This window comes from Cryptomeria japonica, chromosome 10 (genome assembly GCF_030272615.1).
Source record: "Cryptomeria japonica chromosome 10, Sugi_1.0, whole genome shotgun sequence".
Lineage (NCBI taxonomy): Eukaryota > Viridiplantae > Streptophyta > Pinopsida > Cupressales > Cupressaceae > Cryptomeria > Cryptomeria japonica.
The window spans coordinates 86,928,142-86,938,989 of record NC_081414.1 but is presented as its reverse complement, the minus strand read 5'-3'; the positions used below and the strand labels follow the sequence as shown (position 1 = coordinate 86,938,989).

At 36.4% G+C, this 10,848-nt stretch overlaps 1 pseudogene; it reads right to left on the bottom strand.

Moving 5' to 3' along the window:
- Positions 1 to 10,152: 10,152 nt before the first annotated feature.
- On the bottom strand, positions 10,153 to 10,848 carry LOC131031515 (F-box/kelch-repeat protein At1g67480-like; annotated as a pseudogene).

Sequence of the window (10,848 nt, the reverse complement as noted above, 5' to 3'; positions counted from 1 at the left end):
CTTGGATTTTTTAACCGATTCCTTCGCGTGAAGAATCCATCTTGCTCAACTCAATAATGCTTTCTGTCATCGAGTATTTGTCAAATGTGACAATTTCATTATTGCATTCAACTCCCAGATTTGCTAGATGGTTTGCCAACTGATTCCCTTCTCTGTATACATGATTGATATCGTAAGTTCCAATTGAGCTGAGTAGCTAGTTAATTCAGGGAAGCCATTTTTCCAAATTCCAACTGTGAAAATATGATTTGATTATCCCATTTATAACAATCTGTGAGTCTCCCTCAATGATGATTTTGGAGAGTCCTTTTTGTACACATAGATTCAGTCCTGCCTCTAAAACTCTGATTTCTGCCACATTATTGGTGATATGGCCAAGGCCACCATATGCTCCATGAAGAATATCTCCTGTTTTATTTCTGATTATGACACCCAGGCCAGCTTCTCCCAGGTTTCCTCTACTCGCACCATCGAAGTTTAGTTTTAGCCAATCCTCTTGCGGAGCTTTCCATCTGACGTTCTTTCTATCCAATTTCTTATTGGTGGTGAGCGGGATGTATGTCTGTCTTTTTCAGAAGCCAATATTTTTCCATCATGCGATCTCATTCATTATATGCATTATTTTTATATTTTCTTACTTTTCCATTGATAGTTTCTTCAATTGCACTTTTGATATTGTAGATGAGTTTGTCTACTGGGAGCTCTTTTTCTTTAAATATCCTCATGTTTCTTTCATTCCAGATATGCCATGTAATCAATGATGGTCCAACTATCCAGAGGTCGCTCCATTCTGAGTTGTGCTTGATATGCCATGTAGTGAGGAAGTTATATAACTATTCATTCCTGACACATTTGAAATTTGTATTCTCAAAGAACCAATTCCAGCAGGTTTCCGCATAAGGACAGTTATAAAGTAGATGATTGGCAGTTTCTTCTTGTGTTCTACACATGATGCACATGTTGGGGCCCTCAATGCCTACCATTTTTAATCTATCCCCAGTTAGAATTCTGTTGTGGAGTGCTATCCACAAGAATGCTCCTGCTTTTGGTAGGAGCTTCTTGTCCCAACATAACTTGTATGGCCATTCCGAATTAGAATTTTTATTCCTTTGAACTTCATATCCAAGTTTTACTGAATATGCACCAGATTTGGTAGCACACCAGAAAATCTTGTCTTCTTCTAATGATATTGGGATGACTCTACCTTTTAGTATTTTGTTTGTTTGGTTGCATAATATTGGGCATCCATTGGTGAATTGTTTCCATGCTCTTTTCCCATCCTTTTCTTTAGCTGTGTCAAAGTAATCGCCCACAAATTGGCCCCAAGTGTTCTCCATTCTCTCGATCCAGTCATGATTGTTGATTAATTCCATCAGAGCGGGTTCCCCTTCCCAAGAATCTCTCCAAAATTTAGTCGTTCTGCCATTCCCAACATGCCAAGAAATATGCTCTGTTATGATGCTTCTGCAGTCCCACAGAAAGTTCCATGTGGCTGATCCTCTTTCAGAGTTTGCCATGGTAAAAATTTTGTTTGGGTTTTCCTAGTCCAGATACTTCCTTTGGAATATCGTGCACCATAGCTTCTGGGGCTCAGTGTACATTTTCCATGCCAGTTTTGCGCCCAAGGCTTTATTCTGCAGGTCCATTTTCCTTAGTCCACCACCTCCTTCTTTTACTAAGCACATTGTATCCCAATTTATGAGAGGTATCTTTTTGGTCTCCTTAGCTCCTTCCCATACAAATTTCCTCAGAATATTGTCTAAGTTTTTTCCAGCAGCATATGGAAGCTTGAAGCAAGACATACTATAAATTGGGATAGATGAAAGTACTGATTTTACCATGGTGAGTCTCCCTGCCTGTGATAGCCATCTATTCTTCATTGATCTGATTTTGCTAAACAAGAATTCTTCACATCATCTCATATTTGTGATTGTCTGCAACCTTTGTCTATTCGGACTCCAAGATATTTGAGGGGGAGGTCTGCAATTTCTATCCCCATGAGATTTGCAATTCTTTGCTGAGATTTCTTATTGGTGTTCAAAAATATTACTTGTGATTTCTGCTTGTTCATGATTTGCCCAGATTGTTCTAAGTAGTTGTCCAATGTATTCATAATGCATTTTGCTTCCTCAATTGTCGCTTCTCCAAAGATAATGGTGTCATAGGAAAACTGAGAATGGGTGACAGCTCTCATTTGTTCATGCACTTTGATTCCTTTCCATGTGTTTTTTGCTTGTCTTTTTTGAATCAATTTTCCTAACACTTCAGCCATGAGCACAAAAAGGGCTAGGGACAGAGGGTCACCCTATCGCAGACCATTGGTGGCACCAAAGAATCTGCATACATTTCCATTTATCAACAGTGAAAAGTTTACCCTAGATATGCAAAATTTGATACACTCAATCCATTTTCCAAGGAATCCAAATTTTTTAAGGACACATATTAAGAAATTCCAAACAACACGATCATATGCTTTAGCTACATCAAGTTTGATGATCATACCTTTTTGCTTTTCTGTATGGATAGAGTGAATGATTTCAGAAACCAAGATGATGTTGTCTGCTATTTCCCTTCCTGGAGTGAATCCATTTTGATTTTTTGAGATGAGTTTAGGAAGCAGTTTCTTTAGTCTTTCAGCCAAGGCTTTGGAGATGATTTTGTAAATTGTGTTGCACAGGGATATGGGACGGAAATCCTTCATTGATTCATAGTCCTACTTCTTGGGTATTAGCGCAATTAGAGTGTGGTTTATTTCTTTAATGAACTTCTACTTCTTTCTGAATTCCTCAACTACAAACCAAATGTCTTTGCCCATAAAATCCCAACATTTCTGGAAGAATTCTGTAGTCAGTCCATCCGGTTCGGGTGCCTTATGTGGATGTAGAGCAAAGGTAGCCTTTTTTATTTCTTCTAGTGAAAAAGGTGCAAGTAGCATTTCACAATCCCCTTCTGTTATAAGTTTGTCAATCACCTCTAAAATTATAGGGAAATTCTCATTGTCATTCCGGTCCTTTTCTCCCAACAGCCCTATGAAGTAATCTAGTGCTACTTGCTCTATTTCTTTCTCAGATGTTTTTAGTGAGCCTTGTTCATCTTTGATTGCGCTGATTTTGTTCTTGGCTCTTCTAGCTTTGGAGGATGCATGAAAGAATTTTGTGTTCAAATCTCCATCCACTATCCATAGTTCTCTAGACTTGTCCTTCCAGTATGTTTCTTCCCTCTTTAAAATCTCCCCATACTGTTCTTTTAATTTTTTTTCTAATTCATAGTCAGAATTTGTCATTCCGTCCACCATAACCCGATTACTAATAGTTTCCATTTCCTCTTCTAATCTGGTTTTTTCTGCAAATATGTTCTTGAAGGAGAATCTATTCCATATTTTGAGTTTATTTTTCAGAAAGTGGATTCGTTTCATGAATTTGTAGCTTGGGGAACCAGAAAAAATGTTTCCTTCTAACCACCAATTTTTAAGATTGGTCATGATATTTGGATCGTGCCACCACATGCTTAAAAATTTGAAATAGTTTTTCTTACCAGTTAACTCTTGCGCGATTGACAGGGATAGAGGGAAGTGATTAGAGCCGATTTGAGGAACAATTTTAGTCTCCATGAAAAATTCACTGCTTTTCCACCAATCCCCGACAAAGAAGTGGTCTAATCTTTCCGAGATTTTCAAAAAATTAAGTCTTTTGTTTGTCCAAGTAAACCGACCATTTTTTGGTATAATATCTATCAATTTTCAATTTGATACAAAATCCCTGAAATCATCTATCACCTTTGTAGATTTCCTAAGACCTCCCTCCTTTTCATCGATGTCCAGTAAAGCATTGAAGTCTCCTGCCATTATTGTTTTATCTCTTCTGTTCTAATAGGTCCATATATGTTGAACAAAGGAAAATTGAGGTTTGTTGTTTTATGGTGAATAATGCATGCCATCCAATTGTTGCATGATGCAATCAGATTGACCTCCACACAAGTCGGGTTCCACATTAATCCCAACCCTCTAGCAGTGCCTTGAGCATCTTGGAAAACACCTTCCCATCTGAAGGAGTATTTCATAAGTTCCATAGCTTTTTCTCCACTGAGCTTGGTTTCTTGCAACATAACTAGATCTGAATCTAACTTGCTCAAAACTCTTTTGAACAAGCACTTTTTGTCAGGGGCAGATAGGCCCCTGACATTCCAGGATGTAATCTTCATCTTTCTCCAAGGGAGGGGTTTCCTCCCTTGGGTACTTTCATGTAATCCAATATACTAATAATTCCTTTTTCCTTTTCTCTTTGTTCTCTTATCATCCTGTGGCTCCTTCTCCCTCTCATTCCTTTGGATCTGCCAAGAAAGGTGTTAGCGGATTGACTTATGCATCTTGGATCTAATATATCGAGCTCATCTCTGTCCTCTGTTGGTTCTGAGTTCTCCGAGCAGGTTTCAACTTGTCCTTCCAAGTCTTCCTCTTGATTGCCTTGTGCCTCCTTCTCAGTTAATTTTGGCTCAATTCCTTTGTCAGATTGGTTTTTGTTTGAAGACTTGTTTGCCAGTTCCTCAGAGGGGGTCTGTGAGATGTTCTGTGGGGTGCTATATGTTTGTACTTTCAGGGGGATGACCTCTAATCCTTGGCCTTCCTGTGGCGGAATGTTTTCTTTTCTTCTCCAAACTTTTTTAGGGTTCCTTTGGGGTCTGTTAAAAGCTTTTTTAACAAAAATTCTGCAACTTTCAGTTTGATGTAGTCTACTTCCACATTTCGTGCATGGCTTTATTTCCTTTTCTATTGCAATGTTTTGGGTCCATTCTCCATCCATTGATAGGAGGGTGATTGATTGTGGAATCTTTTTAGCGGCTGCAATTTTCAATCTTGCATATGTGTATAGATCCCGTTCTATAATTCCTTCGTCAATTTCTAGCAGAATACCCAATGTTCGACCAATTTTTTCCAGACTTTGATCGCTCCAATACTCTATTGGCAAATTAAATAATCTTATCCAAACTAGTGTTTCATATTCCACCAAGGATGTTGGATCAAAATTTGGTGCCCATGGTTGGATGTATAGAGGATATGTGTCTAAAAACCAGTTTTTTAGATCTAGGGTGTAATCTCTATCCATGCCATCTTTGAATACAACGACGAAGAAATTTTTGGGAAGAAATTTGATGACAATATGCTTTCCCCAATTTTTGTCCACCCATGTGCGAATGATTTTCCTGGGCATTCTGGCGATAGTCGCATGAGTGTCAAGGATGTGTCTGTCTTCATCTACTTCCTCAGTGAGGTCGATTTCAATTGTGTCACTTTCTGTTTTTTTGTTTTGGATGCCAATTGTTCCAGGCATTTATGGTTTTCTCCATTGGTTTGTGACATACTTGTTCTGCTTGACTGTTTGGCATTCCCTGATCGTCCCAGTCTACTTCCAGTATTCTCCATTTGACAGGTTTTCGCAGGTGGTCTTGCCCTAGTTTCTCTCTTTCGCATGCATCCTGGTGGCTTTCGCAATTCGGCTGCTCCTTTTCGCAATTCAGCTGCTCTTTCTCGCTCCCCATTTCTTGTCTTATTTCGACTTTAATAAATAATTATTATTTATTTTCTAATTGAATTCTGACAATATTCCTGATTGATATACTGATTGAAAACACTCATAACTTTCAAACGGTATAACATTTTTTGAAACCAAAACATGTGTCACATCCTATGCTTCGTCTACTATAGGGAAAAATTTTAAAAAAAAAAATCATAAGGTTTTGACCAAGTTAAGGTGGTCAGATGTAGGAGTTTCTGAATTTCTGAAAAGCTGTAGTAAAAAAATCATAAATAATTATTTAATTTATAAAAAATTAAAAAAAAATATGTGTCACATCTGGACATGAGTCTAATACTTATATTATAAATATTATAAAAAAATATTAAGATTTGATTGTGATTAGGGTGGTCAGACATATGTCTACTTCTTATTTTTTTCCTGAATTTTTAGTACCACTGCATTGAAATTTGAAATTTTTATCAAACAGGAATTTTTTTTTCCAAAAAACAACTAGTAGCTTAGAAACTAAATTCAATTTTCTATATATTCTCTTCTTACATATTTTAAAAATAATGTTCACAACTTATTCAAATTTTCATGTCAAGTTGCATAACTCTGATTTTCTGAAATTTCATTGCCACTTAAGGGCCTGTTTTGGCACACCATGATCTTGCACATACCCCCCTTTTGAAATTTCAACAACCAATTCCTAACTATAACACTTATGTATTGGGGTTTCTTCTCGCTAAAATAACCGTAGGAAGTGGTGATGGTCCAGTTTTCGTAGGCTTCTCGAGCAGGAATTTTAAACACAGCCATAATGGTTTCTCTGTTAACATTCAATAATACTCCACCATTGGCATCCCTAATGCACCTGTCGGTCGCATCATACTGGTTCATACATTTCAAAACTAGTTCCGCATATTGTAGAGCAGGCGGCAAAACAACAGCTTCTATAAGACCACTATCTACAATCCTCTGCATCATGGGAGAATTGGCAGGGTTTCTATCTCTTTCCATAAATTCCTCAAGATCAACATGAATTAGAGATGTATCACCAAATTCTGGGAGAACTAATGAGACTGGCTTCGACAACCATTTTGGGAGGTACATGCCTCATTTTGACAATGCAAGTACTTCAACAATAAACTACGGAAAGAAAATAAACCCATAACCACCACAACAAGAAACTGAAGAAATCTTCTTTTCTATATGTGAAATGAAAGAAATGGCGAAGACTGAACTCACCTATCATAAACTGCATCGCTTCCGAGCTTGAGAAGCAAATAATTACCTTTCCTTTGCTGAATCGTTTGTTTTCTAAATTTGGCTTTTCAAACAGGTTTTAGAGTACATTGTTATTATTAGCATAAAATTCGGTGACACAATCCCCACACTGCTTATGCATGTGAGATAACTTTGAAAAGATAATTCCTGATGCATGCATTAATTACACATCACTTTCATGAGATTACCTATCAAAGTAATGATTACTTTCCATTTTGAAAAGTTACGACCTACTCAGAAACCTGCTACACGTGATCGGAATATTCCATCGTAGAACAATGATGCCCTTCTTACATCCGTCTTGCTTGATCTTTGATCCTAGCGGCTGAAAACATCGAACCATGGAACTGTTGAACCATAAAGCTTCACTAGTTCAAGGTTCAATTTGAAAAGCACAAAGGAACAAGACATTCGAACCCCAACAAACGTGACTGACTAATGACCACATTGAACCAAAGTACCTATGAACCTCTGAACTTAACCAATTGGTTCAACGAAGAAAAGGTTCGGCCTTTAATTACATGACTTACAAAATGGGGCTGAAAGACAAAGACGATTTAGACTACAACCACGAGAAAATTTCAAGGCAATAAAAAGTCTGCAAGGGAATAAAACTTATATAGGGGAATAAATGCAGAACACGGGAGTAACAGAGGACAAATTGGCTAAAGATGAAATTATTTCCATCTTAAAATGAAATACCAACTTCATCATGGGGGCAGAAACAACACTAAAGTAAAGACTAAATAAATACAAAGTAATAAATATTGAACATAAGGATTGCAAAGTTCAATCACCTTTTTCCAACAAGAATCAGAGATGGCCAAGCCTTGATGATAAATGAAAGTACGCATAGGTGTGAAATACACTCCCTACACTAATCTATGAGAGGATGCATATGCAAGTTACAAATAAAATCTTTTCATTTACAAGGGAAAAAACACAAAAGCCACATACCATAATAGAGTGACTTCTATGAGAACACTCCGTTTCAGTAGAAAAACCCAACCAAAGCAACTTGATGTATTATTCAATAAATTAGAAGTTACAACACACTTGTAGAGTCTAATCTTGTTTGACCTTGTTTTTTGGGGTTTGCACCCTTGTTTAGTTTGTCTCTCTTTTACCACCTATGGGCTGTTGTTATGCTTTTTGATAGCCTTTTGGCTATGTCAAGGGTCAACGCCCTTGTTAACGTTGCCACTATAATTAAAAAAACAATACCTACAAAAACTTACTATCAAAACATCCATCACAAGCACCTAATAAACATGAAAAGTAATACATTAACCATGATTAAAAAGCACCAAAAATGTGGAACCCAAATCCTTAGTTAAAAATCCAATGCTCAAATTCCAAGATAAGTCCACTAGATAAAAATGGTATATTCCTTCTACCTACCAAAATGTCATCATAATTCACTCACCAACTTGGCTACTCTATTTTAGATCCATTATCTACATTTAAAGATGTCCTATGACATGTCATAACACACATAAAAAATTGGTCAACAAATACAACTCCAATTTCTAAAGGCCATAACTTTTGATCCAAGAGGTCAATTAGGCCCTTTTAAAACTGTAGAGCCCAAATATATTTATGTGTTGGGCATCATGAATTCAATTCCGAATATGTTAGGATTATTTATTTGGCCTAAAGTAGCCTCTATAAACCAAAAATTGAGTTTTTACGTTCTATAGTCTAAAATTACATTTTTTTATGCTCTTAACATTGGGAGCAAGGTTGAGACACCTTTCTTAACAAGTATAAGACAAGCTAATACATGTGTGACCTTTGTGGGCGTGACATTATCTAAGGCGCCAAAAAAGATAATGAAATTATACAATTGAAAACCCACAATAAAAAGAGGCATAAAATGATTATGATTTTTCATTACTAACAAAAGTAGTAGCAAGGTCAATCCAAGTGGGTTAGATTAAGGTTGTCAAGAATACTTTGCCAAATTGCAATGGTGAAGGATTGATTTGAGTTACCTCCAATATATTTAACCAACTTGTCAAATTAGTCAAAATCAAACTTCAAGTATTCAATTTAAAATATCTAAATCTTAATTTTCTTTTAATGATCAATAATATCAAAAGAGGGGATGTAAGACATGAATAAGATGCCTTTTAAAGAGTAGAAAAAGACAATTACTTATCAATCAATTACAAAATAGATAAACCTTGATTGTTGAATGTGTGTAGGTTCTTTCTCTTTCACCTTTTTCTTTTTTTTACTTTTTAAGCCCTGTGAAAATGACATACTCAAGGAATCCCACCAAAAGTTTCCATGGAAGTCTTGAACTTAATTTCCATGGGTGTCCATACCCTCTTGTCATATAGTGTTACAACACATCTACATCATTGGATTCATTTCCAAGCATGCTCATCTCTTTGTTTGGTGATATTTGTTGTGAGGCCAGCCACACGTGGTGCTTCAATGGCGACCCTTGACTTGTTAACTGCTTCTGCTTCTTAGTTCCTTTTGTGGATATCATGAGAAAAATGAGGACCACTAATTTATTTATGGAAATTCTTTCTTAATAGCAATCACATTGTTTCCCATTTTCTAGGTAAGTGGGTCCGTCGCAGTGAAGTTGAAATTTTGGACTTTGGGCATCTTCAAGATTTGACCCAGATCCTTTTCAGAAAGAAACTGACATCTAATTGTTGGGCATCAATAAATAAGCACATTTGGTTACAGCCACAAGTATTTTGTTCACTAAATTGTTAAATATAGGTATATATATTCTCTAATGGGTTCATGCACTTCTTTTTTCATCTAGTTAAGAGAGCCAATAATTTGTCAAGTCCTCTTCATATGAGGACATTGCAGAGAGTTCCAATAGAATCTAACTTCTATGTCCTTATGTTGCACACCCAAGATTTCAAATGCAGCAGTGAAAGCAGTTCTGAAATAATGTATAAATCCGAATTCAAACCAGATTTTCCATTATTCTAACAGAATTTCCTTGCATAGACCTAAACTGCAAACAAAGAAATCAAACCAACAATCCAATGTCAATAGCCAAGCACGTCACAAAATGAAAAAAATACAATATTTGAAAATTCTTCTATTGTTGAAACTATATTAATAAACTAAATTTTATTGCATCTGGCCCATCTAGCAAATAAAGCATTTGGTAAGATACCATTTGATCTAAACCAACTTGTTCTTGAAATTTGTCTAAATGCAAAGAATTCCAATCTGGAGTTATCTTTTCAACTTCTGATTCATTTTCGGTTAATGCAATAATTGTCACACTGCATAAACATTGTTATTGAAAATTTTCAAGAAGCAAAGAATTCCAATCTGGAGTAAACTTTTCAAACTCTGATCCATTTTTGGTTTATGCAATAATTATCACACTACATAAACAAGTACCCAAAGCCCTTATATCTGTTGTTTGCCACTCTGAACCTGGCACAACCTGTGGGTCATATATAAGTGTCTTATAATAGGGATCATTTTTGGTGGAAAAGAGCAACAGATGCCCCCCAGGATGCCAAAATAAAAGTTTACATTCATGCTTCCCACAAGTGGTACAGGAATCCTTTCCCATGAACTCTCTGGGGCATTGAAAATTGTCAGTTTCCTATCATTTTTCCACTCAATACAGAAGATTCGCTTGTCTAAAACAGCATTGGCAACAACCATAGCACATCCATATTTCATTTCATCCCATCTATGATTTTCAGGGTTGTAGATATCAATGCATCTTGAATATTCTATCATTAAGCTTGATCTGCCACCTATGACATATAACCTATCTTATTATGATGATGGATCACGAAGTGTGATCTGAAACGTTGATGTAAAAAACACTTACACAATCTAGAAACAACATAAATAAACTTCTTTCAAGACTACAAACGAAACAACCCCAGCTGGAACGCCTTAAACTCTCAGACGATGTCCATTGATTTTCTTCTAGATCAAAGACTTCAACACTAGAGAGAGTTTCACCTCCCATTCTGTAATCAGCAACACCATAAACTAGATCATCAAGCTCTGCACAACCAAAGTCATAGCGAGCAACACTCAT